Below are 26,326 nucleotides of genomic sequence, written 5' to 3'. Positions count from 1 at the left end.
GTTTATTATTTTCAGAAGAAATATGAAATTGCAGCAGGACCCAGCAGAGTCAGACTGAGATAATCAACCCAAAAACTGTTCCAGAGGGGGACTGGAGAGAGCTTCTAACTCACATCTGTGTAATGTGATTCCACCCTAAGAACAAACTTTTTTTCTTATAAATGTAAGATACCAAAAGTCAGACCTTCTACATTTTTACTCTTCTCAACCACCTCCCTGTTGTTCTATAAATTTCTTTCTTATAGTTCTCCATTTGTTAGATTAGTCTTTTTCCACTTTGTTACCAGCCTACTGCTCTGTAATTACCATTAGCATAAGTGCAGCCAGCCCGGCCAAAGCCACGGCCTGGACTCACACCCCTCCACAAGCAGGGCGGGGAGCAGTGCCTGTGCCGGTCTGCTCCCGCAGTTCGCGTTTTCCTGAGGAAGACCTTTGGTGCCTGCTGTCTGTGCAACGGCCGTGACCGTTGTGGTAAGTAAAAGGATGCTGTTCATCATTGTGACAGGTCCGTCCCCTCTGCCAGCAGTGTCACATGGCTCAGGGAAGGAAACCGTGGGGTTGTCAGGAAGCCGAGGCATTGCAGGTATCCAGATCCAGTAGAACTGGTAAATGTATTACTTTGGCTAGAAATTTTGTAGAAGTTCCTTCATAAGGAGAATACAATAGAGCAATGCCACTCAGCCAGCCCACAGTCTGTAGCTGTCCTCAGATCCCATCTTAAAACCTGATTAAGCTACAAAAAAAAGGAGGTGGTTATGCTATTTTTGTATGAAAAGTAGAGGGGAAAATTACTTTTTTTTTTTTTAAGGGAAAATATGTCCTACCCATGCCTGTGCTGAGCAGCTTCATTATCTCATGAGTGGGATTGCTCCCTTCAGAATGGTTCACTGTCCTGCTATTGCCTCGGCTGGGAGGGGGGTCACGGCTTCCAAAACCATGCACGAGGGAGCACTGGGTCTGTATAGCATTTGGGGCAACAGCTGTCCGCCTACAAAGAGCTCTACATGCATCAGACGGCAGGATGAAGTCCTTACATATTGTACTTTTACAGATATGCAAAGTCCTGCAACATTAATGAAAAAGCTGCAGTAGGAGAATTTTCCTTGGTGCTAGCTACTGACATTTGTGACAAAGGTCTTGAATACAATGAAGCCTTCATGGCTGTCTTTGCTTCAAAGAAGTTGCCATTCTTGGGATACCCCCGGAAACAAAAAGTCTGTTTGGGAGCCCTCTTCCTTGAATAAATAAATACCTCGGTGTCTGAATACTGACTTGTCAGGAAAGACTTGGAGAATTGTTGCTGAGTGTTTTTTTTAGAGTTTATGTACTCTAATAATATACAAATATATTGGAAATGCATAGAGATTTTTTATTAATTCAAAGCTTATAAAATTTCAGAAATACTAATTCCACTTCAGACAGGAAACTCAACTGTTGAGGGTTCTCTAGGATAACAAAGATTTTTCTAAATAATAGTTGACATATGCAACTATTCACAGGTTTTTTTTCTTTCTTCCTATTTTCACAGCATAAAATACTGACAGAAGAAGGCTTCAATAATAAGTGGTTAAATATATTTTAGTCCAAAATACAGTAGCCTTATATGAAAGATTATTTTGTGTTGGGCAGCTTCATAATGAGTGCTCCAAATCACTGTTGGCCCTAAAATGAGATGTCCCACTTTCTCTTTGGTCTCTTGTGAACTCATTAAGACAGTAAAATTGTTTTTAGAGAACAATTCCAATGACTTGTAGAATATATTGGCCTTCATACATTCACTGCTCAGGAGAAAAAACAAAAAAAGCTTTAAAATGGTATTGCAAACAAGGTACAATGCAGTGCTTCCTTCTGTTTAGTTTTCCAAATGTGTAACATGATATTTTCATTTCCAAAATCACTGAATCCTCATTGATAGTGGCTTTTAATATTGTGGACCTTGGTATTACAGAAAATACTTGGCCATAGCTAATGGCTTGATGGGGAAAATGTTGTGTTAACAGATAATAAAAAAAAATAGTGGAAAAAATCAAGAAAATTGAATTGTTTTGGGGATCAGAGCCAGAGAATCAATGTAAATTTATATTTTGTAGATGTTTTAGGTATAGGTCAATGTTAATAAAAATAATAAAGTATTTTGAGATATATTTTACATTTAAGCCTAATGGCATCAAAATTACCTAATAAAGAACATGTGAAATAAAACGTACTTTAGTACAAGATTGAAGTCTGTAGAAGGCAGCTTTACACAATATAATACTATTTTATATATTTTTATATAAAAATCCTGCCAACCTCTGCTGTCCAAGTAAAACCAACTGCAGATCTGTCTGCCTAAATAAACTCATGCAGATGGTAAGTATTTTCACTGAGAGCAAAAATGATCAAGCAATCCATAACTTCCTCTTCATTTGGGAATCCTGTACTTTTGATTCATAGAATAATGATCACATAATCCAGCAGGATTTTCCTGTATTGAGAAATGTAATCATAAACCCAATGCAGAATTCTGCCAGATGATCTGTGGGAAATTTCAAGAAGAGAAGTATCTATGACTTGCCCTCAGACTACTCCCCCTGCAGAAATATGCAGAGCAGCTCCTGGGACATCTGTTAGTTCTCAGAGCCATGTCCCCTTGACCTCCGCTCCTAAATTTGAGGTGCAATCTGGCAGAGCAGTAGCCCAATTTCTCTTTAAAGAATTCTTTTTCCAGTCTTCCTGGGAATAGAATTGCTTATTAAATTTCAGTGAATGAGAATATGCAGGAACTTTCTGAAAAAGACAGTAGGGCTTACTCTCCTTGTAACCAGTCCTTCCTATGGCAGACAAAAAAGGCAGAGTAGTTTCTTTTACACTCTCCTTTTCCTTCTATTATGTAGACTTCAGGTGGTTTGTTGTGGTTTGGTTTTTTTTTTTTTCTTTTTTTTCTTTTTTTTTTTTTTGGTCAGTTATGCCTGAATTCTTGTCAGAATGATCCATGCAACATAAAAATGTTTTAGAATTGAGGGAAATCTACAGTATAACCCCAAAAGCTCAGGACCATTTTGAAGGCCTTTCTGATTCTTTTATGGTCTCTACTCATCCTTTTTAGCCTTAGTAGTCTGGTGGGTTTCAAGAGGACACTCTGTATGCCCCTATTTTAAAGTCTCCTAACTCCTAAATATTCAGCAGGATTTCAGAGCTAAGGAAAATTCCATGACCCAGTGGGTACTTCTTCCTAAACTTTCTATGAATTCAAACTCCTTCATGGATATGGCTAGTGAATTACAACTAACAGAAGACATCACTGGGAGCTCTGGCTATAGGTGAATAACCTTTATTGCCAAAATATGGATTCATAAGCCAGGCTTTTGCTAAATGCTGTGGGGAAAGGTCTCTTTACTTTTTCTACAGAGTCACAAAGGCAATCTTCTTCTGTTGACACACAGATTTGTCAAATTTCAAACACCTGGGAATTGGTTGAAGCATTAGACATAAGAGCTATATAAAAACCATCTAAAATTATAATCCAGTATTTGTCACTGTAAATCCTGTGATATCGAAATGTAAATAGCTCTTATCAAGCCCATGGTAAAGAAAAATTGCCAGTTTCCTTTTGCAAGCTGGTGAAATCCTAGAAAAAGATACTAATTTAATAGCTGTATGCAGTTTTCACATTGAGAATAATTCCAGGTGGTTACACTATGCCTGAGAGAGTTTAGTTTGTTAGACAAAATTTCAGTGATGAACTTATTCCTTGCATGGCAAGTGTGAGTAGCTTTATGCACAACTGCTCTGAAAAGCTGGATACAGACAATTGTCTCCATTGTGAAGAAATACAAACGTTCAATTTTGTTTCTGCCTGGTCTTCAAGAATAGATTTACTTAGCCGTGTTGGAAATGATGATTACCTACCAAAGTTGACTTTAGATTGTGACCCATGAGGTTTACAAACTTTTGTAATGATTTGAGGTTTCCTAGATTTCTTCAAATACCTATGGGGAGAGAGATGGATGAACTGAAGAGAGAGTTAAATCTAGAGATTTAACAAAGAAAAAGTCTCTTTTTGTCTTTTTTCACTTATCTGTGCCAAATGAATAATACAGATTGTAGTTGTTTGACCTAGTAATTATAAATATATCTGTAGGAATTCCATCAGAAGAGTTGTGCTGAAAATTGCACAAAAAGTAGGTTTATAATTTCTATTTCATGCTTTAATGATTGAACATAAACTTTAAATTTCATGCAGTGATTCTTCAGTGGACATGCGACTGTCCTCTTCTTTGCTGAAGAGGAAACAGCAAAGGATTATATGGTTTTGAAAGTCTTCTCTGAGATATTATTGTGTTACTCAACACAACCACACAAAAAATTTGGGTTACAGACTTGTGTAAATGCATGAATACACACACATACCTCAAAAAATTTCACACGCACCCCAAAAGTGAATTTTTTTTTTCCTGAACAACAACTAGTTGTTTCTGTTTGTCATTATTTCAGTTCAACAAAACCACAGCAGTGGAACAAGTAAGCTGCCTCTGTGTTTTTGGGACTGACACTTCTTCTTATTTGACGCTCTGCACTTTCACTCTATCCCACTGTCTTGTTGCCAAAAGAAGGACTGGCCAGCATCTTACCCACTCCGATCAACAAGTATATGTACAGTTTTCATATAATGTAAAAAAATTGATAGTACAGTCCCACATCCACAGAATGGATATTTATGCTGTCATCAGCCAGGCTAGATAATACCTTTATAATGGAGGTACCTTTATAACCTTTGCTTCTTGGGCAACGTGAGACAGAAACTGTAAACCAATTCCCTCCTCTTGTCAAAAGGAAAAAAGAAATAGGTTGCTTTTGATGGGGGAAGAGAAGGGGAACGCTGCAGGCAAAATCGAGCTGCACATTACATTGATATTCCATTACAAAGGTAGCTGCTGCTTCTAATTTAGTTTGTGGTTTACTAGAAAGCAATCTGGGTCAAGGGATCTTCAGAAAATTTGCAGTCTGAACTCTGCTTGATGGAGGTATGGTGTATGAAGGAGGATGTCTGGATAAGATAAGAGCTGGCAATAAAATCTGTCCCCTGTTAATTATCATAATCATACAGGAAACTCCCACTCAGTCTTCTGTCCAGCCAGTTTCCCAGGACTTTTATTCTGTCTGTCTATATTCTCTGTTAGCTTCCCTCCTACTCAAACCCCCAGTTCTTTAAGGTTTGTTACACATGTGAATTTCCCTACACCAGAAAATAGCACAATGTTTTAGTTATATTCCCTCGCTTTCTTAAACTACACTTAAGTCTAACATATTCCTCTATATAACCAGAGCTTAAGGAAGGGGTGTCAAGGACCCATGAAACTAGTCAGCAATTTATCCGTATGAGGGGAGGAAGCTGTAGATGTGGGGTCAGCAAATAACACTGCAGAGAGGTGAGCTGCTCCATGGTGCTGCCATGTGCCAGGTCCAGCCACCAGCATGGCAGGGATGGACAATGGACAGGACTGAGTCTGTCCCATCAATGGAGGTTTCCATGTTTTTCTTTTCAGAGATTGTATAGGTAGGAAACCAGGTTTTTTTGAGTTAAAACTGCACAGGAACGGGAGCTTGTCCCACATGTCTGGGGTTTTGCCTGACAAAAGCTGAAATGTCACAAGTGGTATTATGACTCATTTGAATTTACATGACCCACGGTCACCGAGGCACTGGTCTAGAGAGGTCAGACCCCAATGTTCCTTTGGAAATGACCTTTAAGAGGCTCAACAATGCACCAGCTATGTAGAAGAACAAGTATTGCGTCCTCCCATATGGTCATACAGAGGCACAGACGGCTGTTCCCTTCCAGGGTAAAACTCACTTATGAGATTACACAAAGAAGCAAGATCAGCCAGCCTTATTGCAAGCCAAACTTTAGAGCAAAGTGGGATTTTAAAAATGTTAGGCAGTTCATGAAAATAGGGTCTTCAGACCTCAAATAGATGTTGTCAGAAATCTTTATAATCCACATATACAATTCTAAAAAACACTCATCTGAGTAATATTTTATTTTATTTTATTTAATATTATTATATGCCTTCAGACCTGGAAACATTAAATCTCAATCAAAAAAAGTTTACTTGACATTCACTGTTAGTATTAATGCAAGACTTTTATATTTCAGAGCAAAGCAAATTAAATAAGTCATCTGCAGACACTGGCTGAGTTTTGGGTTTTAATAAAGCCAATCTGGTCTCTGTGAGTAATGAGCAGTAAGTGCATTTCAAAACTATGGTCGGGTTTTTACCATTCATATTACTGCAAGATTTTGTCCAAAGAATGCAGTATGTACCTGGGACCTTGTTTTTTGACAGAAATATTTTTCACAGGCTTATCCTAAAAAAAAACCATTAAAAATAAACAAAATAATTTAGGACAAATGCTATTCTCTCAGTTTGGTCAGTTTTACAGCACTTTCATTCCAGCTGCCCTGCAATGCCTTTTTTTACGACATCTGATACTTCAGTGGCCTGGAATCAGCTGTCCATCATGTTAGTTCACATGATCCATTTTAAGAGAATGCAGGCAAGGATATAAAAGTGTACATCCTCCTTCAACTACATTTAGCAGAGCATATACTGTTGAACATGGATCAGTGAGTATGCTTTATTTCTTGAAGGGATTTAGGTCCCTGCAGAGGAGACCTCTGAAAGTTGTTCTGTCTCTTGTGGTACTATGGAATAACTTCTAATACCATCAAAATAAGGGCTGTATAGAGTTTCTGAATGCCTCTGCAAGTATATGATAATACTTTTCAGTCCTCAGGAAACCAATGCAGTCAATTGCAGAACTAATAAAACTCTTCAGAGAATCAGTATATGCTGCAACAGTTCCCACATGGCACCTCCGAATATGACTTTTAAGTTGTAAGGATTCTAGACAATAGCAGTAAAAAAACTAAATAAATTTGTATGGCTCCTTTAGTGATTTTGGACCAGTCTGCTACCTCTTAAACCTCTGTTTCCCTTTAGATGAGATAGATAGGAAGTTCTCATACTCAGAAAACCCAAGTCAGTGAATACAAGCTTCACAGGTCATTGAGTTTTGATATCATGGTATTTAGCAAGTCCTCTGAAGCAAAATCTCCCTTTGCATATTGTTTGCATATGAATTAGCCATCTCTAGATCTTCAGATCAAGCAGAAACGAGATGGGCATTGCTATTTCCAATATTTTCACAAGTGTTTTAGGAAGTGCTTCCTTCTGTTCCTCAAGCCTGAGGGAATAGAAATAAAATATTGAAAGCATAGACTTTTCATGGTAAATCATCATAAACTGCAGTGTGTTCCAAAAAGATTTCTAAAAGATACAGAAAAATGCATCTCTTTAGCTATGAACAAAGTATATTGTAAGATCATTTTAATAAATAAAATGTTAATTTAGTTTTGATAAATATGAGTGTTACATAGTACCTTACCTTATGTTAATGAGCAAAAGCAAGAGCAAGAGCTTTCTTGCTTTGGGAAATAACACTTCATCACCAACTGTAAGAGTTCCCAGGGAATTCAAAGTCACATTTTTTACTCATAAAAAGCAAAAAATTGTTGCTTTAGCACTGTTTCATTCTTAATATTGCCTTTGTCTTAACATTATTGTTTGTTCAAGTGTATTGAACATGGTTCTGGTCTGACTTTATTCTCACATCTTACTTGCATAATATTTATGGCCCAATCTAAGTTCTCTTCTTTAAACTTGATCATAATTATATGGAGATTATTTTGGTCTAACATCTTTCTGCCTCTTGACTTTTGTTACTGAAAACGCAAATACAGATTTTTACTGCATGTTCATATTCCAGTTCCATAAAAAAATCTATGACAAAAGTGAAATAATCCTTGTACACGCATACCCTGCATGACAGGAAAGGTGGGTGAAAAATTGTTTCTGTGAAAGGAATTGATAAAGTTCAAGAAAAAATGCAAATTACAAACCCTCGAAGTCTCCCTGTTTAAGATACTTTCCTTTACTAAGGGTATTAACTCTCAGATAGAAAGGAAGAAAGCTGGAGCTTGTTTTAGTAAAAAGAAGTCATTATACAGTTATGATGGTAAGAAGGGGGCAAATGACATATGCCCTCTTGTACTCAACCAATCTTTTTTTCCCCTTCAGACTAAGTTGTCAGAACTTGAAACTGTCAACTGCCAAAAAAAAAAGAGAATATTTGCTACATCAGAGACAGTAGAATCATTCATGTTTGAAAATTTTTCAGACCTTCCAACTTAGTTTGGTGTTGCTACAGAGAAGGAAAGCTTTGGAAAGCCTTGGAAGTGAACTCTGGGGATGGCAAAACAAGGGAGTAGCATTTATTTAATCCCACAGTATTACTTAATTTTTTTTTTCATTTTAATATTAATATTAATATTTGTTGTATAGAAAGTGGTAGAGAATAGGAAAGAAAGAATTTATATGTTGTATAATTTTTAGATTCCTCTGTCTTATACAAACAGCTAATCCTTCTGAATTCTTGTATCATATTGTTGATTCGTCCAAGCATTATGTTTTACAATACTTTGCAAATATTTCTATTTAATGGAAAACATCAACACTTTTGGTGAATGGAAGAGAAGAGAACTCTCTTTTATTGTGGCTTTGGAGAGCTCCTGTATATTTTTTCTCTATGTGTTTTTTCCCTTTCCTCTATAAAAAGAAGTCTTTTTAACCTTATATCTGTTCTTCTGCTACCAGATTCCCTGTTTATCAACAAACCCCCTAGACTGTACCTATTCAACAAGGTGGTAGTCTTAGAGTTGCTCTTTTGTTTGCTACAAAATTTCTTTTTTCTTTTTATTTGTCCAGCAAAAGCTAAGTCAACAATTCATTTTGATTGCTCATATCCAATACTTTGTGTGAATTCACACAAATACAAGTGGGCTGGTCCCCTGCTGTGGACAACCCAAGTAAGACCTTTTTTATGTAGACATTCAATTTCAAGAAGGTTGAAAATCATGCAGTGATGTTGCAATCATGCATGTTGGGAGAACAACAAGTAAGAGGAGACATTTAGAAGATGTGATACCTCAGAAAAGTTTGAAAGAGTTAGAGTTGTTTGGTTAGGGAAAAAAGGGGCAATAGGAGAAGACTGTTGCAAAGGTATTCTTTTCTCTTTATCCATCTTCAACAGGAAAAAGAAAGCTAAAACAGGAAACAATTAAAGTATATATTAGGAAAAACAGTCTAACTGCAAGGACAAAGAAGACCTGGACTGGGTTGTCAAGACAGGTGGTGGGGGAGATCTTGGAGAAGAGAAATCAGGGCTGTTATGGAAGTAATTCAGCTAGGGCTGTGGTCTATGTGAGCTCCCTCTCAGGCTTATAGTATATTTATAGGGACAGATCATCTGACTGTACTGCTTTCCTAGTCTAGTTCATTGAATTGGCTCCATAACTTCTTTATGTGAAAGGAAGGATCAAAACCAAAGCAAGTACAATATGTATAAACAAACGTGGACTGGGACTAATCACGTGTGTGTTTTATATGTGCTGCTCCATATACATGGAGCAGTAGTCTAGTTCACCTGTGCATAAGCCTTCAATAATATTGTCACTCTCAAATAAGCAAAAATTTCATTTCCCCCAAAGTAAAATTCCTAAGTACCATCAAGCTTGTGTAGACACCTTCAACCATATTCACTTATCTCATGCAGACGATCAGTTTTCCATCACAGATGTTACAGTAATTAAATAAAAACTGTAGGACCACATTTTCACAGTGATTTAAAATAAATGTATTTTGAGCTCCCTTTTATGTTTGCAGATCGTTAGGTTTACAGTTGTACTCACTTTGCACAGTTACAATCATGTACACAAATAGTTATTCAATTTATACTGATTCTTCAAAAGTTTAGCAGTACAGTGCAGATGATGTTGAGTTCTTGGAGTGAAAAAACTGAAATACTCAATATTCAAATACTATTTCTGTCTTTTCCTTTCAAATTCTGTTTGACCAGAGGCAATTTTCCTTACCCACTAGGTACCTCATTCTTCTTCTCTTTCAGATAAAAATAATAATATGATTATCTCAGAAGATAGTTGAGAAGTTGACTAGTCTATAATGTACTTTGATAGATAGTCTGAAGATAGACACCTTATATTTATGTGTATTACACTTGCTATTTTGTTAATTGTTAACCTTTATCATTGATAGCTTTTGTTTCTGGAAGGTGTTTCAGCATCATCAAAATCTATATTTCATGGATTGAAATATCATTTGCACTCAAACCACAACTAAGATGATGGCTTTTCTGGAAACCGTGATCAGTACAATGAATTTAGTATTTCCCCACAAGTGGATATCATAGCATGGCAAGTAACAGAGCAATAGCAGTCTCCCAATTGTCAGATGATCACCCCAAAGTTCACAGTTCTCTGAATATTTGCAGATACATGGAACAGAACATTACCAATCTCTCCATCATTTACAAAGTTACTATATAGGTCGCTTTATTTAATGAGAAAAGTGAAAGTCGTAGCTGAGTGCTTGAAAAATAAGCAGCCTTCAAAGAGCAGTATCTGCATTTGTAGAGCACATCACTACTCTCAAGCCAACTCTTCATATCAATGTCATTTTTTTGAACATTGAGCCAATGTTGCCATTCCTTGTCGCCAGTTATGGATGAAGGAGTACAAGACAAAATATTGAAAATGATGGAAAGCTTTCAGCTTTTAACAAGCATGAAAACTATATTTCTAGATTCATATGGAAAATTTGCCTATGTTTGATATGATGATTTTACTATGTCATTGGTGCTGACAGCTTAAATACCCTTGCCCTGAGACTCCCTGACAGATAGAAATGACAAGTCGTTTATCTGAAAGTGAAGGACAGAATCTTATGGATGAATACATATAATTTTACAACATAATTGTATCAGAAATATCATTCATAAAAAGAAAACCCTCCATCACAAAACTTACGCATCTGGCTAGCCAAGGAGAAGGTACGTATGCTTCTTCCTAGTCAGATCAAATTTAAATCATGAGTGTTAATTCCCTGCCCTTTCTATTTAGGTATCTGAAAAGTGTGTGTGGTATTTCCTGGGTTTCTGCTTAACCATATGCTATATAACAAAATATACTACAGAAATCACAAATATTCATGACCTAGATACCAATATAAAGTTCCGTCCTGCTAAAAAGAATAATTCAGAAAAGTTAAGTAGTTTATAGGACCATTTTTTCTACAACATCTGTAAGGCCATATATATACCTATCACATTATTTTTTTGTCCAGATGTCTACTGTAAAACTAAGATTCTCTATTTTTTATCTGTGTATGGATTTGGCACAATTCATAACACCCCTGAGAAAAAGATCGCAATACCTAGCAATACCTAGATACTACGTATCATTTATTTGTTACTGAAATAATGTTTTTCACCCATAGATGTCAAAACACATTGCACTTTGGCCGATATTATCATTTTATAGACATGAAAACTGAGTTGCTGATATTATAAACTACTTCTCCAAGGCTCCTTATGATTTTATAGTACATTCCCAAATGAATTTATGCCTTCTTAATTCCTGTAAAGTACCCTACATACCTGACTTCATGTACACTTTTCAAATACACTGTAACTCATAACATTTATTTCAGCTTGTGAGCTGACCACAGACTATACTGATAGTTAATTGTGCTTTAGGAAACACTCAACAAATCCTTAGTTTAAAAATCTTACAGACATTACGTCTACTCTTAGTTTTCCATGAAATTAACTTTTGTTCATTTTCAGACTTGCTTAAAGCAAGTTTGGCCAGCTACTTGCTCTGTTTATGTTAGGTAACTGTTAAAAGTCAAAAGGACATCATGGATACAAACAAAACAGAGTCACTGAATTTAATTTGTGATTCTTGTTTATTCTGTATGTTTTGTCATCACTGAGAGTTTGCCCAAGCCCTATTTGTGAACGAAAATCCATAGAAAATCCATACAAAAAGAGCAGGAGGGTGGATCTATGCTATGAGGTTGAGTCATTTCTTGTTTAGCTCCAAAGCACTCAGCTCCCTGTCATCTAGACACTGTGCAAGTAGGTTCATATGCAGACATCAGTCTCAGCTCAATCTAGTCATTCCCTTAGCAAGAAAACCTGGGTAGAAATAAAAAACCCGAAATCTGCTTTCAGAAGGCAGTAGAGAGGAGAGCAGCTTTGTAGCAGTCAGCCTAGACACATCCTCTAAGAACTTTGAGTTCACAGGGCAGTGAACTCCTTAAACAGACCAGCAATCTTGACAGTGTTGCCACAGAGTACATGTCAGTGAGAAATGATCTTCCTGAGCAGAAAAAAATTAGAAAATCCAAATAGCAACAAGTTTTTCAAACTGGAAAATCAGATGAAGATATAATTTTGATTAGGTCAGTTAAAATACTTTATCTTGGTAATTTTAAAACACGTGTTTCACTTTAAGTTTTCTCTTTATTTTACTTGAGTTTTTTGGGTGAATTCAATTTCAAATAATCAATTACACTTCAAAACAAAAATAGTTTGTTGGAAAAAATATATTTCATCTAGAAAAAATAGGTGCAAGTATTTTGTCATCATCTTTGAAACAGGATTTTTTTAGTTGAAAATATGACATTTGTTGAAAGATATTTTTCTGCGCACAAACACAAAATGCTTAAATAAATTTCAAGCAACAACATTTTCTTTTTCAACAGTATATCTGAAAGGCATTGTGTTAATTTCTATGTCTCACACACACTCAAAGACCATTTAATGCTGTCTTCTGCAACTGTGTCCTTCTGTCCTTTGCAAGTGAAAGTCTTGCTCCATGTAGAAGTAACTCAAGGACTTCACGATTTTCTTTCAACAAGTGTTGTAATGGGAGCTTTTGGTATACCCTTTGCAGCAAACTTAGACAATCTCAAATTTTCAGATATTAATGTTTTCAAGCGTGTTTTTTTAGTGCTATTATCAAGCAGTCGCACCAAAACACTGAATCACGCTATAACTTTTTTTTAAAATTATTAACACACTGAAAATCTTTCAGTCTCAATTTCTCTATTTCAAAATCTCCAAGGTGTTGATGAAGTATTTGAGAGGTCTGTCTTGGGGAAAATCAAGATCAAATTTATTTAAATTTACTACATACCTTCTTTGGAAACCTTTAAAGGCAAACTAACAACCTGGAAGCTGTTGCTTTGTCTCTTACTCTATCCCCTCCCTAAGAAGTCTATGAAGCATCCACAAGGTGGCATTATGTAATACTATTTTTCAGCATTCTTTGATAGATCTTCATGCTGTGACTTCTTGGTTTAAGTTAATGATTAATTGCCTTGGATTGCAGTATTACATGGATTTGGCATAGTGAACAGTCTCTTAGTTATTAAATATGTTTTTTGTTTAAGTAGACCATAAAACATTAAAAACCAGTATCCAATTCGAGAAGTTTTGTCCATGCTAATGGCACTACATCTGATTAAATAATTTTTTAAAAAAGGCAGTGTATTATTTTCCACATGAGGCTGAATGAATTCCCATTGTCGTCTCTTGAAATATCCCCATGAGTTTGAAATAGCATTGCATAAAGCCATAAAGAAATATTAGATATGATTATACAGACTACAACCAAGGCAAACCTAGTTGTTTTAGAAAGTCAATTTTATTAACGCTTATTAAAAAAATTGTACAGACACCTTTGAAATATGAATGTGCTCAAGAGACAACAACTTACTTTTTTTACTTTCTTTCCCCCAACTTACACAGTTTTTTGTTACTGAGCTTACGTATCACCTGAATTACTGGTTCCTTCATAGAGGAGATGAAAAAAATTGTTTTCAAGTTCCTGTTAGCTCAAAAAAGAGCCATCCTTGCCCCTGCCTCTCAGAGACTGTTGACTGTCAGAGTGTTTCTGGCTTTGATTTAAGCCAAATACTGAGGAATGACCTGATCCTGACCTGGTCTCTAATATGGGATGAGCAAACTTCTACAACTTCTGTTACTGTTGTAGAAACTTACATACTTACCCTAATAATTAAATTTAACTAGAAAATTCGTGACAAAAATGTCTTTTCAGATGGTAACAGAAAGTTCAAAGAATTGTCAAAATAAAAATAATGTTTTAAAATTTGCAGTTACTAAGAGGTTCCACAAAATTTTTGGACTGAAAAATTAATGTTTGGTAGGTTTTAATTTACCTGAGATGTTTCTCTGTTAAGTATGTTTTTCTTGTAATTTTCCTCAGTGAAAGAAAAAATAAAAATCAATTTAATATTTTAATACCAAACCAGAGTAAGAATGCACTATTCCTCTGTTGCCTGGGGCAGTTCTTAGTGTGTCAACGCATTTAAGTCATGAATTAAGCCTCAAAAAAAAAAAAATTGTGTGATCAATTACAAGATATATCAAAACAATATGAATTTATTTTCAAATTGCTCAGTAAGATTTTGACAGTGAGATATATGGAATCATAGAATCATAGAATCATTAAGGTTGGAAAAGACCTCTAAGATCATCCAGTCCAACCGTCAACCCAACACCACCATGCCCACTAAAACATGTCCCTAAGCGCCACATCTACACATCTTTTAAATACTTCCAGGGATGGTGACTCAACCACTTCCCTGGGCAGCCTGTTCCAAGGCTTGACCACTCTTTCAGTAAAGACATTTTTCCTAATGTCCAATCTAAACCTCCCTTAGTGCAACTTGAGGCCATTTCCTCTTGTCCTATCGCTAGTTACTTGGGAGAAAAGACCGACCCCCACCTCACTACAACCTCCTTTCAGGTAGTTGTAGAGCGCGATGAGGTCTCCCCTCAGCCTCCTCTTCTCCAGGCTAAACAGTCCCAGTTCCCTCAGCCATTCCTCATAAGACTTGTGCTCCAGGCCCTTCACCAGCTTCGTTGCCCTTCTCTGGACATGCTCCAGCACCTCCATGTCCTTCTTGTAGTGAGGGGCCCAAAACTGAACACAGGATTTGAGGTGCGGCCTCACCAGTGCCGAGTACAGGGGCACGATCACCTCCCTACTCCTGCTGGCCACACTAGTTCTGATACAGGCCAGGATGTCGTTGGCCTTCTTGGCCACCTGGGCACACTGCCGGCTCATGTTCAGCCGGCTGTCAATCAGCACCCCCAGGTCCTTTTCCTCTGGGCAGCTTTCCAGCCACTCTTCCCCAAGCCTGTAGCGTTGCCTGGGGTTGTTGTGGCCGAAGTGCAGGACCCGGCACTTGGCCTTGTTGAACCTCATACAGTTGGCCTTGGCCCATCGATCCAGCCTGTCCAGGTCCCTCTGCAGAGCCTTCCTATCCTCGAGCAGATCAACACTCCCGCCCAACTTGGTGTCATCTGCAAACTTACTGAGGGAGCACTCAATCCTCTCATCCAGGTCATTGATAAAGGTGTTGAACAAGACTGGCCCCAAAACTGAGCCCTGGGGTACACCGCTCTTGACTGGCCGCCAAATGGATTTAACTCCGTTCACCACAACTCTCTGGGCTCGGCCGTTCAACCAGTTTTTTACCCAGTGAAGAGTGTACTTGTCTAAGCTGTGAGGCACCAGCTTCTCCAGGAGAATGCTGTGGGAGACAGTGTCAAAGGCTTTACTGAAGTCCAGGTAGACCACATCCACAGCCTTTCCCTCATCCACTAGGTGAGTCACCTGGTCATAGAAGGAGATCAGGTTGGTCAAGCAGGACCTGCCTTCCATGAACCCGTGCTGGCTGGGCCTGATCCCCTGGTTGTCCCACACATGGCTTGTGAGCGCCCTCAAGACGAACTGCTCCATAATCTTCTCCAGCACCGAGGTCAGGCTGACCGGTCTGTAGTTTCCCGGATCCTCCTTCCGGCACTTCTTGTAGATAGGCATCACATTGGCTAGCCTCCAGTCGTCCAGGACCTCCTCTGTTAACCAGGACTGCTGATAAATGATGGAGGGTGGCTTAGCAAACTCCTCCGCCAGCTCCCTCAGTACTCTCAGCTGGATCCCATCCTTGTGAGCGTCCAAGTGGTATAGCAGGTCATTAACTGCTTCCTCTTGGATTATGAGGGGGTTTATCCTGCTCTCCATCCCTGTCTGCCTATTCCAGCTCAGGGGGCTGAATACCCTGAGGATAACCAGTCTGACTATTGAAGACTGAGACAAAGGCGGCAGCCTATTCCTCATCCTCGGTGGCAATGTTCGCCCCCACATCCAATAAAGGATGGAGATTCTCCTTGGCTCTCTTTTTGTCATTAACATGTTTGTAGAAACATTTTTTGTTATCTCTTATGACAGTGGCCAGATTGAGTTCTAGCTGGACTTTTGCCTTTCTAATTTCCTCTCTGCATGACCTAACGAAATCCCTGTACTCTTCCTGAGTTACCTGCCCCTTCTTCTAAAAGTGGTAAACTCTCCTTTTTTTCCTGAGTCCCAGCAAAAGCTCCCTGTTCAGCCAGGCCGATCATCTTCCCCGCCAGTTCTTCTTACGGCACATGGGGACAGCCTGCTCCTGCACCTTTAAGACTTCCTTCTTGAAGAGTGTCCAGCCTTCCTGGACCCCTTTGCCCTTCAGGACTTTTTCCCAATGGACCCTCTCAACCAGTGTCCTGAACAGGCCGAAGTCTGCCCTCCAGAAGTCCATGGTAGCGGTTTTGCTGGCCCCGCTCCTTACTTCATCAAGTATCAAGAATTCTATCATTTCATGGTCGTTAAACCCAAGACGGCCTTCAACCACCACATCTCCCACCAGTCCTTCTCTGTTTGTAAACAGCAGGTCAAACGAGGCACCTCCCCTGGTAGGCTCACTTACCAGCTGTGTCAGGAAGTTATCTTTCACACACTCCAGGAACCTCCTCAACTGTTTCCTCTCTGCCATGTTGTATTTCCAGCAGACATCCGGTAAATTGAAGTCCCCCACGAGAACAAAGGTTAGTGATTGTGAGACTTCTGCCAGCTGCTTGTAGAATGCTTCATCTGTCTCTTCATCCTGGTTAGGTGGTCTATAGCAGACTCCCAGCAGGATATCTGCCTTGTTGGCCTTCCCCCTCTTCCTTACCCATAAGCACTTGACCTTATCATAACAATCGTTGAGCTCTAGACAATCGAAACACTCCCTAACATACAGAGCCACCCCACCATCTCTCCTTCCTTGCCTGTCCTTTCTGAAGAGCTTATAGTCATCCATTGCAGCACTCCAATTGTGAGACTCATCCCACCATGTTTCTGTGACGGCGACTTCGTCATAGTATCCCACTGCACAATGGCTTCCAGCTCTTCCTGTTTGCCGCCCATGCTGCATACATTGATGTAGATGCACTTGAGCTGGGCTATCGATTTCGCCCCCAACATTGGCGTGCCACCCCTAGGCTCATCTCTAGTGAGCCTGGTTTTATCCCCTTCCCCCTTCGAACCAAGTTTAAAGCCCTCTTGATGAGCCCCGCCAACTCATGAGCGAGAATCCTTTTCCCCCTGTGAGACAGCTGAACTCCGTCGCCAGCAGGCCCAGTGCCGTGTAAACCTCCCCATGATCAAAAAAGCCAAAATTCTGCCAACAGCACCAGCCCCTGAGCCATGTGTTGATCAAGTGTGTTTTCCTGTTCCCTTCAGTATTCTTCCCTGCCACTGAAGGGATTGAGGAAAACACTACCTGTGCTCCTGATCCTTCAACCAATCACCCCAGTGCCCTGAAGTCCCTTTTGATCGCTTTTGGACTTCTCTCCGCAACCTCATCATGCCAGCCTGTATAATCAATAGCAGGTAATAATCAGAGGTCCGTACCAGACCAGGGAGTTTCCTAGTAATGTCTCTAACTGGAGCCTCAGGGAGGAAACAGACTGCTTTGTGGGATGCGTCTGGTTGGCAAATTGGGCCCTCTGTCCCCCTCAGAAGGGAATTGCCTATGACAATTACCCTCCTTTTTTTCTTAACAGAGGTGGTCATAATATGTGGGGCTGACTGACTCACTCTAGGTAACCTCCTGGATGGACCTTCACCTACGTCTTCATTTGCCTGGCCCTCAAGTTCCAGAGCCCCATATCTGTTGTGTAAGGGCAACTGGGAAGGTGAGGGAAGCCGGGAGGGGATTCGCCTGGCGCCCCGAGCAGGGACCTCTTTCCATTCCCCCCTGTCTCTTCGGTCCCCTCCTCTGCCTGGTTCCACAACCAAAAGTAAAAATAATGAAAGATGTTTTTGCATAATCTCATATTTTCAAGAATGACATACTGAAGAAAAACTTCTAATATTGTGGAACAGCATTGCAAGAGCTATCATTGGTGGCAGGTAAATGCTACAGGGTCCAAATTCCAAGCCTACTTCTGGTCTGTTAGCATTAAGTAACCTCCGATTCTATCATTATGTTTTTGTTTATGCTAAGATTTTAACAGTTTTACAAGATGAAGCTAATATACTTTCAAAAGTTCTACCTAAAAGTGTATTCATTTCTATAACAAACAGGTGAATATCTGGACCTTGGACAGAAAAGGGACTTAATCATATAATAACTTAATGTAGAGATTCTATGAATAATTCAGGATCATATGATCCTGGATATAGCTCTGATCTATCTAACCTAACTTCATTAGTCCTGTTTTGAGCAGGGGGCTGACTTACTGAGGCCCCTTCCAACCTCAGTTCTACAATTCAATGATTTATACTAATGAAGTAATAAGAGCAATTACTTTTTTACCTACAGATAATTTCAAATCATTTATAAACAAGTAAGTGGTGATGTTTTCACTTTAAGTGTTTATTATAAGTCTCAGATTTTTAGCATGAATGGTTATTTATTAGACAAGTTAATATTAGACAAGCACGGTATCTCAATACAAATAGAAAATTGATTATTAACATGATTGACGCAATAACTATAGGTGAAAGAGGTGTTAGAACACTTTAGGAAAATTAAAAAAGATAATAACTTCCAAATCTGTTCAGTAAGTGTGTGTTATGTCAGAGGAATGAAATTTTGTGATACCTAATTCTAAACTTAGAAAAAAAACAAACACACACCTTTACATTTTTTGCTAGTTATGTTCCGTTAAGATGTTGCATTATGCCCCCAAATTCAGAGATAAGACCACTGAAAAGTATCTTTGCAAAACTGTTGAAATTTGAAGGGTCAATGTAGCTCCATATCATGAAGAAGAATACCTAGTACTATATGCTTTCATTCTATTTGTCTTACTGAAAAAAAGGCAACAAAAGGAAAAGGTCTTGGAAGCTAAGATCCGGAAATAGGCATACAACTGCATAATACAGTAATTTGCTAAAGCTTGCAATGAAAAATATTTTTAATTCAGATTATGTACAATAATTTACCTCCACAACTGAAGCAAAATATGGCTTCAGTAGCTGATCCACCACAAACTCTGGCTTGCAGAGAATCCTTTCCTATAGGCAGTTATCATGGATGTAATAAACCATATTGCTGAAATTGGATAATTGCCATTTACTAGTGATTTTGCAATGTGTAAGACTGTGATAACCTGAAAGTCATCTATGAACCCTGAGCATGTATTTTAGTTGTGCATCTAGACTACGAGACAAAAGAAAGGAAGAAATTTTGGCCACAAGTCATATGGCACAGACTGTCTCATGCCCGTGCTGCCAGGGGCTAACCCCCACTATAACATACTAGTCATGTCCACTGCATTGCTCCCAGAGCATTTGGCTCTGGGTGTCCTCTTCAGGGAATACCCTGTAACCCTAAGACATAATTAATATTGCAAGGGATTTTTAGTTCAAAACACTGAACAGCTGTGTTGCAACCCACCAGAGTATTGGTTTGATAATATGAAACTGAAGGTATGCGATGCATACCCTAGAGCATGGCTTGAAAGTACATGCATGAAGGTACAAACCTTGCTGAGATTGTGCTGGAGGACTGTGTACAGCAATGAGACCCAGGCTTGGTGCAGTTTCATCCATGTGCCATATTTCAGGAATCAGTTGCCTGTTCCTGGGACTTGTTTTAGAAAAAGCTAGTGAGAGTGGTCCAAAACACATCCAATGAGTATGCTGAGATACTAAACAGTGTGGGACATGCAGGTTTCAGTGCTCAGACATGCTTGTTTACTCTCTTTTATCCTTGTAAAATGCTTGTTTACTCTCTTTTATCCTTGTAACGCTAAGGCCATGCTAATTAAGAGAGTCAGTTCATCACAGAAGTGACCATCTAAAGGGAGTTTAGAAAACTGAAGAAATGTAAATATCATGCATCAATAAATGCATATGATAATACTTCCCCTCAAGGCCTCTTGGCCTTGAACAACAGTTTAAGAAGCAAACATCAATCTTTTGGAAAAAAAAATGTCAATATCTTAACACACTGAATGGAAAGTTGGGAAATCACAAGCGAGTCAGTATGCAATCTATCACAGCAGTGAACTCATTTATGGTTGTATTTTAGGTATTCTGTGATAAGGGGAAAAAAAAAAAGAGAAAGTGAGATCTCTAACACAGTTGCTCTAATTGACAGCATGTTTCAGGAGGGTGGGCAACACCACTGTGTACACATTCTTCAGAAAATTGAGTACCGTAACCATATATTGATTTTACAGTTGTAAAAGACTGAATAAAGTAGCAGTGCATGAAACAGGATATTGTGGACCCCTTAGAGGTCAATTGGACAATGAACTGTAAAATAACTGAGTGTTAAAATAAAAGGCTGTAGAAGTTGCTAATAGTGGATAGTGAGTGCCATAAAAGAAAATTCATTAGAAATTAGATAACAAAAATTTACCATGTGGAAAAAAAAAAACCCAAACAAACCTATACATGAGGCAGAGAGAGAGAGAATCTTGAGCTGACAGTGAAGTTCGGGTTTTAAGAGAGTATTACAGGCAATTTAAAGCAAAGGAAAGTTCTTTCATTTATCATTTGCAATGTAATGCTTGCAATTTAGAATCTAAAAGCTTTTGTGTGGCTGTATGTTAATTTTTTATGTTGCCTAAAATAACAATAAAACATGAAGTATATTTGGGAAAATTACTCGGCAATGTCCTTCCAAAGCACATAAAAGCATTCTTCACAGAGTAATAATGACTTGCTGCGACATCTGTTTTATATGTTCCATATATATTTCACTTCTCTATCTCCTTCCTGTTTTTCGGAAATGTATCTTCCAAACACAAATGGTATAAAGTGGTAATGACATTTTATGTGAGTTCTTTGAGAGGCAGAAATGAACCAGTTTGTGAGCTGACTATCTCAAGATCTAGAAGTCCTGGGAAGTATAGCATGAGACACTGAGGTAAGAGTGACTTTGGCATCCTGCAGAACTGACTGATTGAAAAACAGCTCCACAGAAAAGGTCCTGAAGGTCCTGGTGGACCTGGCCTCAGTTTGCTACTGAGCATGAGTCAGAAATGCCTGTTTATACTGATTGTGCTAACTGTATACTGGGCTACATTAGCAAAATCATAGCCATCAGGTCAAGGAAAGTGATTATTATTCTTAGTTCAACCCTTGGGGGGGCCACATCTGCAATAAAGCATCCAATTTTGTTTCTAGTGCAAGAGCCGTATCAATAAATAGGAGAGAATTCAGTGGAGGACTGAATGATCAGGATGATCAGCAGGGAGGTGGAACCTTGGTGAGACCGAAGGAACTGGGTTTATTTAGCCTGCAGAAAAGAAAGTTAAGGAGAATCCTAATTGCAGTCTTCCTCTACTTAGAGAGGGTTTGTAGACAATGGAGGAAGACACTTGTCAGAGGTACACAGCAATAGAACAAGAGGCAACAGACAAAAGTTGGCAACAAGGAAAATTCCAGCTGGATATAAAGAAAAGGCTCCTGACATGAGGCTGATCAAATACAGGAACAGTTTGCCTAAGGAGGTTGTAGAGTCTCCATCCCTGGAGATTTCCAGAAGTCATCTGAATATGATCTCGAACAGCCAGATCTGATAAAAGCTATCCCTTCTTTGAGAGGGAGGTTGGACTAAATGACCTCCAGAGGTCCTTTCAAACTGAATTGTCCTGTGATTTCATGATTCTATGATTCTATTTCTTCATAATGTTTGATCTGCAAAATAAGCAAATTTCAGGGACAATAGATCCCTGTGACACTTTTACTAACCAGCTTTATTTTCATGATTATCACTTTATCTTTAAAATTGTGAAAAGATCTTATGTTTTGATAGGTATAGTTGATTTACATCACCTTGTACGTACCACAGACACAACCCACTCAGTGTTAAAAGAAGCAATCTCAGGCTTACTGCAAGCATTCTGGGGTAACACCATGCCTACTAAAAGGCAAACACCCCACAATCTCTCTGCATGGCTTGATCTCATTTCCACTGCATTCAGAGAGAAACCTGGAAGCTGATGGTTTATAGCGATCAGTAAAGAGAACACTTAGGAAATGTGGCTCTCATCAGTGTTAATCTGAAAAATACTATATTTGACATTTTACTCACTAACTCCCACTGTGCTTCTCATAAATTTGCCACCAAAATAACAGATCAAGTTCTTTATTGTTTTGCAGTTTGCAGATCATTCAACTTATGGTGAAGTTTTTTTAAAAATAGCAGAAATCTGATATGCAAGGGTAATGTTTTGTATTCAAGAACAATAAAATGCCCTAAAATGTTTTTAGATGAGCTAAAGAACAGTAAATGCTTGCAGGAAAAACTTTCTTTGACAAGTAGGAGAAAGAAATCATGAAGAAGGAACTGTTCCTCATTACATCATTAAATATTGCTGTGAGTTATGAAAGGGAATTACACCACACCATATCAAGTGTTACCAATCCTGAATCAGAGCAAGTATTTTCATACTCTTGAATCTTATCCTCCAAAATTATTCTTCAGTTTTCTTTTGTATAATTCTTTACAATTTCATCCATCAGGGCACTGAAATACAATTACCACAAAATGAGGATTTAAAATCCACTCACTTTTCTTCACATTAGTGTTATATGAATTCTTGGGTTACTGCAAGAAAACTTTTGTCATACTGTATTCTGCTAACTTGTGGTTCCTACTTTCTGTGGTACAAAAGTTCTTTCACTATTCTGAATATTCTTAATATTCACCAACATTCTAATACAATGGAAATGAAGATAACCACATTATCATTTGAATACTTAAAAATATACTTATCTCTTGGAAACATCAGACTAATTGTCACCTGTTTTATGCTGAAACTGTTACATTTAATATATATGCATAGAAGGGAAAGCAAATAATTACATTTAATTTTGAGTCATGATAATTACCTTCATAATGGTATATGTAACATGGGTGAATCACCTTCGAAGTTCTAAGAACAATTCAGAGGTAAAGAATAGCATCAGCATGAAAACATGGTGAGAAATCAGAATTCATGTGGTTATTTATGTGGAAATGCTGCACGATACTGATTTTTAAACCTTCTTTCAGAGATAAAACAAGAAAATGTTGATCTTTCCCCTTAACCTTTTGTCAGAGAAAAACAAAAGGAAAAGTTGATCTTTCTCCTTAAGGGCTTTAGACAGTTTGCCACTATTTTTGATAAAGTCAGATTAGATTCCACTTTTAAATTCATAAGAGTATGACTGCACTGGCAATTTAAAATGGAATGAGCATTAAGTTTTGATATAATTAACATATTTTACCTCCCCAGCACTATCCTAATAGAGACAGCAGGAGCTCAGCAGCTATTGCTTTGGCCGTGATTCTGCTTTAATTATGATTGAAGATTGCTGGTATAAAAACAGTAAAACAAGGTATAAGAATAATATTTTGACTAGTTTGTGGGTTGGACTTTGGTCTCAGAGTTCAATTATTGCTTCTACTACTAGGTTTATGAATTGTCAGGTATCCTCCTTGTGTCTAAGTTTTTCTGTAACAAAAATGCAGATAATAATGGTGATTTATTTCTAAAATGCAGAGGAGTTGTAGGGGAAATTCATTATATAGAGTTTGGTTTGCTTTTGCAGTTATTTTTATTATTTTTTAACATAATTTATTTTACAAGTGTGAACTCAGTCTCACCACCCACCTGGGAGGTATTTTTTATTATGTTGATCTTCCAAATGGACAAACTCTGATGTATAGAGATGTTAATGTTGGCATTTCCACAAGCTCATGCAGACACAGCAACCTGCTCTGAAAGGGCACAGCATATTCATGGTCCCTACGGGTGTTTTCAGAACAATGCTCTACAAAATATCCAAGTTCCTGGACTACCTAAGAGAAATACTGCACATTTATGGTTTTCACAAATAATACTCACAGGGACAAATTATGCCAAAGATGAATTAATATAATTAGTCCTTCAGATGTTGAGCTTTTCCTGGTGAAATAAAGTTACTATGCAAGTTAGCCTAATACTGAGGGCCAGATCTGCTGCTTGTAAAAATGTACAAAGAAAGACAAAGGCTTCCCCAGCTCCCCACCAGATGAACAATACTAATGCACCTTCCCTCCCCTTGCCCTGGGATCTTGCACCCGGTTGCCCAGCTCCTGCACAGTGGAAACAAGAGTGAGACTCATGGTTTTGGTGCAGAGCAAGAAGCCAAATGGAAGATAGGCAGGTAGTCCTGGAGGCTGAAGAAAGACCGAGGCTTTTGAGAGGTAAGTGAGACTCACTGGAAAAAAAAGTAAGAGCAGGAGCCATGCTGTATATTGAAACTGGACAAAGAGAAAACACAAATTTGGGTGAAGAAGCTCCAGTTCCAAGAATACAAGTGGAACATGAGAGGCCAGAGATAGAAGAGAAAGACCTATTAGATGAGAAATTGGAAAAATGTCCCAGATTTGACTGAACAAGGAGCTGGGGATTAAGGGAAAAATGTGTATGCTGGGCAAGCGAAAAAAAGACTGGTGGTGTTTCAGGGATTCTGGAGCCATGTAAGATCCTTCTTCACAGGCTTAACTTTATCTTCTGCTTGATTTTACCTGTCTTCCCAGCTCCTTATTTGGCAAATATAAACAGCAAAGTTAATATGACTGATGTGAGCAATTAGTTCTTTAAGGTGCATCTGTTACTACTTAGTGTCTTAAATGTCATTAACACTTTAGATTATGACTTCAGTGTATTGATTTCTTCAAGGGTCTTTTACTAACAGAAATAACTCATCTCCTCACACACCGGAGGTATTTTCAATATGTAAAAAATGTGTTGCTACAAAATATCAAGGGGAAAAAATAAATTGTTTTTTTTTTCTTGAAAATACTATAGAGGTCATAGTACAGTTGTTGTACAAAAATTTTTGTTTACATTAATACACAAAGTTTTTCACCATACATATGGCAGGAATGCATTGTGGTTAACATTTGCTTGAACATCATGAGTTTGGCATTCCTTTTAAGACTTAACATTTTTATATCCTGCTTCTTACCCTCGGCAGAGTGGGTAGATTGTTGAGTACCAATCCCCTCACGTTTCCCTGGAAAGCCAGCCATATTATAACAAGTGTGCTGAGCAGCTGTGTGTTAAGAAAAGGACAACTATGATTGCCTGCTAGTGAATTTTTGGAAGCTTTGAGATGGTGAGGATTACTTCTCAATGGTAGATGAATCCTCTATAAATGTTTTAGATGAATGATGTTACCAGTCCGAGGCTTTCCAATTCCTTAAGAGCTTAAGGGGAGCATACCCCAAGAAGCATGGTGGAATGCCCCTGTTAAAAATCTTGAAGGCCTGATGAGTAGGTACCACAGTAAAAACAAAGGACAGGAAGTTCCTGGACACCTTCCAGATCAAAGAAGAATCAAAGCAATCCATATAGGACAGCAATCCATAAAGTCAAGGTTCCTCCTGAGAAGAGGAAACGCTCATAGAGGAGTTGGCTGTATCACAAGATGGCTGTGAATGAGATGGTACATTATCCGCAGCACACTACCTGTCTGTGGGCACATTTTTGACCTACAGCTGGAGAATTAGCTAGATTTACCCTGGAAACACCAGTGTAAGCTCTGGAATGGAGTAAGCCACCTTGCTCTTGCCAAGAGCATGCACATGGGAATATAGGACGGTATAGTTAGTGCAATGTAAATTCATATTTCAGCTTGTTTCAGTCACTTTCCCTATGTAGGAAAGCAAATCATATTGTGTTGGGGATGTACTCTGGGAGCCATGTCTCACAGAAAGAGAATATATTTATGTTTTCCAGAACCTTCATGGCTTTTTGAAAATTAGACTTTTAGAGCTGAGTAAATAGTTTTAAGTGAATAATTTACTCAATATACTTAATCGCTATTTCTGCTCTCAGTATAGTTCTAAGCAGGTCAGTATTTTCTTGAAAGCATTGACTATTTGCATTGATTCAGTGAATTGTTTTCCATTCTGGTTTTTCTCTGTGGCTGAACACAAAATTCTCCTGCAAATACGCAAGCTAAACAATTTAAATCGGAACTATCAGGTGGTTTTGGTTATTCACAAATACCATGCTAACATGTATGTGCACAGAC

The sequence above is a fragment of the Calonectris borealis genome, chromosome 2 (genome assembly GCF_964195595.1).
Source record: "Calonectris borealis chromosome 2, bCalBor7.hap1.2, whole genome shotgun sequence".
Taxonomy (NCBI): Eukaryota; Metazoa; Chordata; class Aves; order Procellariiformes; family Procellariidae; genus Calonectris; species Calonectris borealis.
This window is presented reverse-complemented; position numbering follows the sequence as displayed.